The sequence below is a fragment of the Lepidochelys olivacea genome (genome assembly GCF_965140295.1).
Source record: "Lepidochelys olivacea isolate rLepOli2 genome assembly, chromosome: 5".
NCBI classification, from domain to species: Eukaryota; Metazoa; Chordata; order Testudines; family Cheloniidae; genus Lepidochelys; species Lepidochelys olivacea.
Window position 1 is genome coordinate 57,321,776 of NC_140415.1, and position 10,383 is coordinate 57,332,158.

The 10,383-nt window shown below is 40.3% G+C and overlaps 1 long non-coding RNA gene across 8 annotated transcripts in view; it reads right to left on the reverse strand.

The window, feature by feature from the left end:
* Positions 1-9,649, reverse strand: part of LOC311520409 — a 162,940-nt gene extending 153,291 nt beyond the window's left edge. For 7 of the 8 annotated variants that reach the window (XR_014711582.1, XR_014711583.1, XR_014711584.1 and 4 more), the window contains exon 1: positions 9,496-9,649. This is a non-coding gene — a long non-coding RNA (uncharacterized lncRNA). Of the gene's footprint in view, positions 1-2,950; positions 3,162-9,495 lie in introns of those variants that run through there. The other variant, XR_014711586.1, reaches the window with a different exon arrangement.
* Positions 9,650-10,383: the final 734 nt, after the last annotated feature.

Sequence of the window (10,383 nt, forward strand, 5' to 3'; positions counted from 1 at the left end):
TAATTTACTGTTAAAGGCAGCAGTATTTCACAAACCATTTGAGAAGGGATGAATGACCTTGACAATAATATCATAAATAATAATCTAGTTTTAGTATTTAATCTTCAAAAAGAGAATTTGTCTTATTTAATTTGTGTTGGTACTGTATGGAAATAATACATCCTAGCTACTCCCGATGTCCATTGAGTAACTTAAAGTGTTTCTTGTTGCCTCTTTTTTTGTTTTGTTTTGTTTGTTACCACTCTAAAATTAAGGGTCAGGTTAATCTTACCAAAAAGATATGTTTACGAATGTAAACACTGTTTAGAAGTGATAATCTTGTTAGCCTGGCTAGCGGGAACACACACGAAGATGTAGATTATACATTTGATGGGATTAACTGCTTTTAAATGTTTTTGTTATTTTTGGTAGTCTACTAACTGGGCCTTTACACAGTCAGTTTGGATTGGTAATTGACTTCCAAGACTTCATTTTAGCATTTATTTTTAAAATAGGCTCATATTTAAGATACAGTAGGAGGGAAAAAAACAAGCTTACTGTCATTCAAGGAGGTATCTATGTACCTGCAACAGTTTCTTTCTTTTTTTCCTTACTTATTTAGTTTTTTAAATAAAACGTCCACCTCTTTAACCATTAGGAAAGAGTGTGCCTCAGGCCTATTAAATATGTATTTTAAAAGGTAATATGGCTGACATATGCTGTCGAAAACGTGCTTGTGCCACAATTACCTTTCAGAGGTTTTAACTTCCTTTCATTCTGTGCATCCAGATGTAGGTCCCCTAAGCAGGTATGCTCTCAATATACAGTAAGGGTAATAAACACAACTTAGCTATCTCTCAATTACATTATATCTGCGCCTGTATGAGCCCCATATCCATAACATAATAATAGCAACCTCTTCTTTTTAGAAAATATAATACAATAAAAAGGAAAGATACTGACAAAGATATTGTATCTGGTCAAGGATCTCACCTATAACCACAAAAACAAAACGAAAATCAGATATGTCTTTAAGTATCGAAGAGGTATATAAATACTGGGTGATCACACCTGCTGCCATATGGATAATAACAACACACCACTTTCCCGCTAATACAACAGTTTATTTGCCTGGATGTTTTTGTGGAGATTATTGTTCTTTTGTTTTAATGACCCCAAACAGTGTGGATTTTGTATCTGGCACTAAGAAATGTAATACCTTTCATTTTGCATTGAAAATAATGAAGTTCCCCCAACCTAAACACCAAAAAATAGCTATCCGTGGGGATTACTGTAGCATATTTAACAATATTCCTAGAAACAGCACGGATATGAATTTAAAGTTTGATCCTGTTGCAGAGCAATCGGCTTGTTCTAATATATTTCCACATTTCAGAAGAATTTACTAGTTCTAGATGTTAGTACCTTTATTACAATATCTTTTGTTGTGGGGTGTGTGTGCGTGTTAACAAATAGTTTCGGGCATCTCTTAATACATTTTCGTGTCTGATAATATAGTAACTTTATTTAAGAAAACACCGTAGGATATTAAATACTATAAACACACGAAATCAGCATTGTCCTTTGTTCCCATAGGTTAACTACAAAACTCGTTTTCTGTATTAAGAGCCCTCTCTCTTCTTTTAAAGCTTTTGGGTAGGAATGAATGAATAAAGAAATAGGGCTACTGATCAGCAACACGGTCTACATGCATTAATCAAGACATGAAAATGTAAACCTCTAACAATTCCCACCGATAAATTGGCGTGCTAGCTGGGCAGGCTAATTGTGGCAGCAGGCATATCGCATGAAACCCTGGGAGTGGCTGGCCAAGGGATGTAGATTGCAGATGATCAAAAGGCTGATGTTGCGGGGAGAGGGAAGGGTCATGGCACCTTAACCCATCTTTCCAGGGGAAACAGTCCCAGCGCAGAATTGAGAGATTTTTTTTAAATGGAACATCCCACTTCATGTGAAAGTTCTTTCTGAAGCCCTGTCTGTTTTGCCTAAGCAAGGTATACGTTTCTTTCTTTGAACCGACTTTGTACCTTTCTCTCAGAACTACCGTCACAGAGATTCTAGAACTTGGCTCAGTTGCGTTTCTGTTTCCTTCAGCTAACAGAAAGGTAGCCAATGCCATGGGCAGGGCAAAAGTCAACTTTATCCCCACCAGAGCGAACAGGCATCCCGGCTACACACCCTTACAAACGTCAGCCCTTATTTCTTCAATAAATACACCATAGCTAGATGGATGGCAACTTTATAATGCGCACGCAGGCAGTCTCACACTAATGTGCGACGTGTGGCTATGATCCTGGGCGTTCCAGCTCTCCCTGAACCCGTGTGCGTATAAATTCTTCTTCCCTACACGTGCTGCCCCTCATTGAATACAGCCCGCAGTGTGTGTGTGTGTGTGTGTGTGTAAATACGCCTATAGGCAGGTCGTCATCAGGTGATCAGGCTTGTAATCCAATAGTATTTTTTCGGGTAAATAAGATTTGTCATTAACAGTAAGAAATTAAAAGAAAAGAAAAGGGAGATGCGAAGCCGGCTGGTGAAATGGATTTTAGCTTTCCCGTGCTGCTGCTGCGCCCGGCGCAACCCGCTGAGCCCAGCACTAAACTTTCTCTCCGTGTTGCAGGAGATCAGCGTTTCCTAGGAAGTAGGCGAAGGGACCGAGCGCAGCCAGGCTATCTGGGAGGGGTATGGGCAGGGAGGGAGGGGGTGCTGCTGCCGACATTCTCAGCCCACCTCCTCCGTTCTCCCCCTGCCCCAGCGCAGGGAAAGCTCCCGAACCACCCTCACCCACCAAGTGGGTTAGCATCGCCTGGCCGCCTCCAAAGCACATGGGGAGCCTGCTGATCGGGACACACCTTGCCCCCAGGGCCTGGGCACTAAGGGGAAAGGCCACCAGAGTCCTGCCAGGTGACAGGCAGTGCCCAGTGGCGGCTGCTGGTGCCCTTGTACTTACCCTAGCGATGCCAGTGTAAATGGTGGCCGGGGCGCTTGCACTCCCACTCTCCCAAGGCTGCCTGCTTGCGAGAGGCTCAGCTCCTGTCTCCTCTCGCCACCCTCTCCTCATGACACACGCACGCCTTCACTCACATAGATTATTGACTTTCCGAGCCAAGCCCTGCTCATTCAGCCTTCGCCAAGAGCGAGGGAGAGGGGAGGAGGGGGGACCAGGATGCTGCCCTCACCGGGCTGCAACGTGACGCGCCCCCTTCGCCAGACATCAACCACCCACCCCTGGACCTGGGGGGGGGGGAGCCTCGGGGGGGAGCCTGATGTGCACGTCAGCTCCGAGCTGACCAAGGGCCGGGGAAATACAAAAGCCTGTCTGCTGGGCCCCCTTCCTGCCTGTTCCACTGATTAAGCATGCAGGCTTCCGAAAGGGTGGGAAGATCCAGGGGAACGGGGCCGCGAGCCACTTTCATCTCCAGCTCGGTTTAACGAGGGAGATCCTGCAACCCCTGCCTCCCTCCACATCCCGGGCAGCAGCAGCACCAGCAGCCGGCGCTTCTCCTGCCTCCTTCCCTCACCTCGGCGCAGCAGCCCCTGCATGTCGGGGATGCTCTCCCTAACGAGGGCAGTTCCTCCAGCCCCATGCAAACGGCCCACTACACAGCTTTAGATTGTGCCCAACACGCTCAGTGACTTTTTCCTCTTGAATTTATTTTAAAGGATTTTTGGGGGGGGAAGGAGGTAACCTCGACACAATGTATGTTCATTCCCTCCCGGGATTTGATCCCACACAAGTGAGTTCAGCAGACAACTGCTGCACCGTAGTGATAATGCAGAGGTGTCACTCAAGGTCCAGGTGGGTTAGGATTCAGCAAATGAGCACCTCGGTTGTTTCAAAAAGCGCTCCTTTCCCAGTCCTTCAAGATGTGTCTTGAGAAAGGAGACAAAACACAACATTAAAAGGTATTTAAAAATGGAAACTGACAGGCGCGGGGTGGGGGTGCTTTAAACAACAAATTAAGACAGATAACATCTGGAAAATCTTGCCAAAGGGCTTTTAATGCAAAGTGGGCATAGACAGACACTCAAATAATTTTGTGGATTTGGTTAAAAAGCTGTCTGTTTATCAAGCGAGCCCCACCGTCGGTGCTCCGTTAAACACAATCAAAGCAGGCCTCATCATTAATTCGATAGGAGGCTTTATGAATTATAGCTCCCTCGCTCTCTCACCTACACACACACACACAAACACACACACACACACACACACCTTTTTGGGGTTGGAGGGTAGAGAAAAAAAGCAGTGGAAACTTTCAGTATTGAAAGACACACTAACTGTCTTCTTGATTTCCTTGGTGAACTGCAGGTGAACTGCTACCTTTTTACAAACGATTCATCTACACAAAAACCTGTTTACCTTTATATTCCGCCTAGATGTTACAGTACAGAATACCTAAACAACCCGCTTGGAAAACAAACCCCATACATTTCTAATTGTTACATTTACCACAGTTTGTTAACAATTTACACAAAAGTGATTCCATCAGACAAAATCTCCTTTCCTCTATAATGCAAATTATGGCACAATATGATTTGGCAAATAACTGATGGGTGTGCATACACATCTGCAAGATTGTGGTTCGTGCCGAGTTATGTAAGTGGTATGTGTCTGCACAGAGTGGGGGATTGCAAACATTAAAGTACAAAGACGTTGACGCTATGTTTTAAGATGAATTTACCTGGCATCTTCTATTTCAAAATAACCGAGTTAAATTAAAGAGCGATTGTATCAATGATCGTGAACTAAAATGGATAAACAGGAAGTTAGTTTTATTTTAAAACTAGACTGGTTATATCAAAATAAAAGTGACGTTTGCTTGATGTAGAAGGAAAACGAAATTAAATAATTGTGAAATAAATAATTTAACCCTCTATATAATGTTATAAACCTAGGACAATCTTTATTCCCCCCCCCCAGATTTTGGCATTATGCGAAGTGCATAACGTAATGAGTATAAATATCTGCATATAACTATGTATAAAGTTATTTTAATATTTAAATTATATCATAATAAAATTACCTGAACTACATATTTTTCATTAAAATGGTTATCTAATCCTTTCCTCATAATTTAACTAATTGTCTTTCCCCTCAAATCCTAAAATTTGCTTTAATTAAGTTTTAAAGCTGAACTCGCTTAACCCCCCTCCTCCCACCAAAAAAAAAAAAAAATCCACACAGAAATGCTAATATGTTGCAAACTGCTGGATAACGAGTGTCTGAATATTGTTTTATAACATGCCATAATCCGAAACATGTAACATTTCGACAGATTATCTTTCAAACTCCGGGAATTAGCAGAGTAATTTTTCCTTACATGTTCCATAAAAATGCCCAATGACTACATTAACTTTACCTTGGACCATCAGTTGCCCAGTGTATATTTCTTGCTGAGGTAGTTCACATTCAGGTTTATTCTTCTCCAAAGCAGTACCTATATATACAGTAACGACATCATACTTTTCAATGTATGCCTATATTGTTTTCAGCATTCAAAAACAGCTAATCTGTTTCTGGGCATGTCAACTGCAGCGACGAGAGAAATGAGTTGCTGTCGATCTTTAAGAATTCACGAGACAAAAAGGTGGAGAAAAATAATCAGATTGGTCCTACTGCCATTGAAGTCATTGGGAGATTTTCCATTTAAAATAATTAAATGGGAGCAGGATTGGGCCCACTTGCTTTGATTCTGTCTAAAATAGTTTGTCTTCTGGTTGAAAAACGGTAGTTCTAAAGCCAGTTTATGATTACAATTGGAGACTTGATTCTAAAAAGGAAATGTAAGTGAATGTAAATGACTTCCTAGTGTTTGCAAACGAGATTTAAGACAAAAAAAATGTTTAATTTTACATGATTTATTAAACCCCGTTTTTTTTCTGTCCATTAATAGTATTGGGTTTTTTGTCCATTAATAATATTATTCACTATTTTATTAAGTATAATGAATCTTATCAAGTGGAATGAGATTTACCATGAGGTTTCTTTGAAGCTGTTTTGATGGAGACAGAGACAGTCCAACCAGTTTTAAAGTTCTGCTTTATTTCTGAAATTATTTAAAATTGTGTTCTCTCTTATCTATTACTACTTTGGCTACTGAAAGCTTTACTCTGCTCTTAGTACGTTTGCATTTGTGCTTGCAGTTGGCGATGCTCTCTATGGACAATACAGTCTCGATGTGCAGTCAACAAAAATACCATAGCAAAAATCCTATTGCTTAGTAAGTACTGGTCATATCATGTCATCGATTTTTAAGCAGAACTCTCCTGTGAAGTCGTCGGAGACTTCATCTTTAAAAAGATGACACTATATTATTCCGATCTGCATAAGATTAAATCGATTAAACAAAAATAAGTTAGAAAAGTAAAATATATTATTTTCGTCTATGGTAGCTTAACACAATTAAAAATAGAGCTCCGTCCTTCAATTTCTGCTGACGCAAAACTTCTATTAACTTCAATTGACGTTGTCCCTGAGAAAGGAATGCCAGATCGAGTCCCTTAATTGTACAGTAGCTATAATCAGGACATGTATGGAGTAGCTGAGGATATTTATCTCATATATATATATATATATATGTTAATGCCACTTCGTGTCGTGATAAAATATATATGTTAATTAATTAATACAATGAGAATTTCTGAAAATTCCTTGGTTGTAGGTGTTCGACTTTTTAAGATTTGCACATGTGGGTCCAGTTCTGCGCCAACTGAAGTCAAAGGCAAAATTCCTATTGAATTCAATGGCCACAAGAAGGGCCTTTAAATTGTATTTGGTTTACCTCCCAAAAGTTTTGAGTCCTTTTCTGTGTCTGAGGTATACCTGCTAATCAAGGTGTGCTTTATAACATTCAGAATGGGAAAATGAGAAAGGGCCTTATGACACATTAAGATTCTCTACATAAAGAAATAAAGGCGACCAGATAAACCAAATACCGTGTTTGAACAAATTAAAAAGAGAACATTACACTGCAAAATAGAAAAGTACCAAACTGATCGTTCTAATCCGAAATGTTAGAAGAAATCAAACCAAAATCTGAGCTTTATAATTAATATCTTTTATTTGATATCGTTGCGATTGCTAGATGCACGTGAACAGCTAAATAAAATAGACTTCAGTTGGAATTTTTTTGGTGGTGGCACTTTCCAGATATATTCTGGGAAGGAGAGTTTTCCCCCATGGGAAAGAAATGACAAACGTTATTTCCCAAAGACTTTCCTGTGGGTTTTGTGCAAAATGCACATCCACAAAGGTATCTGATATTGCATAAAACAATTGCTCTCCAATGTGCTTAGTGCCTTTAAGATCCATTGAAGTTGATATTGAGGGCGGCTAGAGTCTGGCAGGAAGTGCTCAGCAACTTGGGAGATCGAGACCAGCAACCCACTTTTATATGTGTGTGTGTATATATAGATAGATAGATAGATAGATACACACACATATATAATGCTAAGCGTCTAGCATCTTATTTAAAGGTGCAAAGCTGGAATGAGCAAGCATTCTGGGCACGTGTCTTGCAAGAACTCCTGCCAGGGGAGCCCATTCCTTCGTGCACCTGGGTCTTCTCTTGAGATGAGCTGCATCAGAAGTGAAGAAATAGGAGCTGTCCTCCATCTAGTCCAAGAAAGGGTCCTTTCTCTTGTACAGACGTTCCCAAGCAACTCTGCACTTAATCATTTTCCAACAAAAGATACCTGCTGGAAATCAGGCACATTCCCATAAAAAGGGGGTAGGGTGGAAGTGGGCGGGGAGGGGGGGGGAGAGAAAGTTCTCTTGAATTCCGTCTGATAAGAGCCTGTCTCTGCCAAATCTATGACACAATGCTATTCACAACAGACACCTGTGCAACAAAGCTATAATGTACCTGGGTCAGATTTTAATTAGCTAGTTCTGCGGGATAAATCTTCAGAAAAAGAAGAATGAACCATTTAAACAAGTTGCGTGCGTGCATGCTGTGTGCTGTATATATTTGTATAAATGATATATGGATACATACACATACTGTACATAGCATATAGACATTTAAAATCTCTCTCTGTGTATATATCTACAGCTAGATAGTAATGTGGCAGATTTAGGTTTCACTTCGAAAACTTCACCACAAAGTGCCATTGAAGAATCAAGGATCACGGTCAGAAAACAAAAATGAGCATTTTTTACTGTGGGCTATGCTGCTTTTTGATTCTGACATCCGAGTGTCTCTTCCCCTTTATAAAGGTCCCTGTGACCCGGAGATCAGTCTAAGTCACTCTCCTTCTTTTGGACAGAGCTAAACAATTATCCGCTAAAACATGGACCCTAACCCTATGACAACTTCCCACTTAATCTCCAGTAAATGCTTCCCACCAGATAAACCAGGGACAAAAGGAAACAGACCCAAGTCATCAACACTTTTTTTCAAAAACTAAAATGCAGGGAAAGACAGATTTATCCCTGTCTTCTAGGAGAGGAATACAAAGCTAAAGAAAAAAACAATTCATATGCCTAGCATTTTGTTCAGCAGGTTTGGTAACACGGAAAATAAATATGGTAAATTAAATACATTTGTTAAATACAAACGACATAGGTCCCTTTAAAAAAGTCTAAATGTTTTTTTTTAAAATATCAAGCAGTAAGAAGTGAACACTTCAAGGTCATATCATGCTCAATCCAAGAGGATTACTGTATATTCTCTAAGAAAAACGCAATGGCCCAAACTTGATACGTCGTATGTAATCTGTGAATTTACTCCACTTTATTATTGTTGCTGAAATTTGTTTCCTTCAGAAATATTTATTGTCCCTAGAGAGGTAATCAAACTCAATAATACGTGTTAAATAAACTTGTCTGTATCAAGCAAGCTAGATCACTGGAATTTTTATTCCAATCTATGACTCAATTTACCTCCCGACCTCCCATACGTTCCCCCGGAGACCAGCAGTTGGTCTTGTTTCAAACGAACGTGGAAAATGCTTTTGGACATTCTCCTTACTTGCTTTTGGAAACATAGGTATCAAACGAAATACAGATATTTAAAGACCTTTCGGGGATTCAGAAACAAGGCACGCGACAGAACATAAAAATAAAATAAAAGTATACACCTATTGCTCCAGTAAGTATTATCACACACTTTTGCCTGGCCCTTTTTAATTATTTTACAGTAGGAATTAGAAATCTGTTCATTTTAGTGTGGTAAATCCCCGGCCGTTTGTTGGATTGATTTCACCCATCGAATTGAAAGCCAACATTAAAACCTTTCATCGTTTCATTCTCTAATAAATGTTCCCCTTTTAGGTTGATTTCTGTTTCTTTTCAACACCTAGACGAGCAAATTCCTAGCACCTTTTCTTAACTGAGGCTGGGAGCACCATTGAATCTGTGTGCTGGCCAGCAGCCTCAGAGAGACAGAGGAGGGGAGTGAAAACGCCAGTGATCCTGCACAGGGAGAAGAGATTTATTTCACAGCAACTTAGCAAGCAAACAAGACAAAAAGTTAAAGAGTGATGGCACTATACCTTGCCCTCGGTCACTCAGACGTGCGCTTCCCATTTTGTACATGATGAAGAGTTTTGGTAGGTGCTTTTTATATGTGGTTTGGTTTGTCTATAAAAGCTCTGCTCCTGTACTGTACAGAGAAACGCCCGTTGATGGACTACAGTGTTAATTAACGCAGTGCTAATTTGAGTAAGAGGAAATGGAGGTGGAACTAGGTGCAGCTAGACTGCGATGGGCCAGTGACCTCTAGTGGAGAATCAAGGACATACAGTTCGGATGAACTGTCACAGGAGATTTTGAGTAAATTTCCTCAAAGCATCTTCCCCTTCCACTTCAACAGTTTATTTGGGGTAGAAGGGTCTGTGCGGTTCTCCAGTTAGGAAAAATAAACTGTGTAAAGCACCAGAGCGGAAGATGTGATTTAGCCCAAGTGGCTTAATCTAGCTGCACTGCCAGTTTAAAAAAAAATAACAACCGTCAACATTTCTGACTGACTGACTTTTTCGGGGGAGCAAGGAGGATTTGGAACATTTGGGGGACATGCTCAAGACATTTGAGGTCACTGTTAACACAACCAAGGGTCATGCTGCAGCATCAGAAGCTACCTCCCCAAATATCACCCTAGGGGAAACAAACAAACAAAAATGTCAGTCAGCAAATAGAGATTAGCAGGCAGGACTTTATTGTAAAGAGCATACTTGACTAAACAAATAAAATGCACGGAAAATATTACTTGTGTAAATAACAAAAGTGACTATCAAACATAACCCCCCTTCCTCCCCCAAGTTGAAACGATTAGGGTTATTAAAAAGTTAGAAAAATATTTGAATGGGAAATTATTTTAACCACCAGATAGTTACAGAGCATGTTGATTATAAATGGCTTTGAGGTACCTTGAATATGAAAGG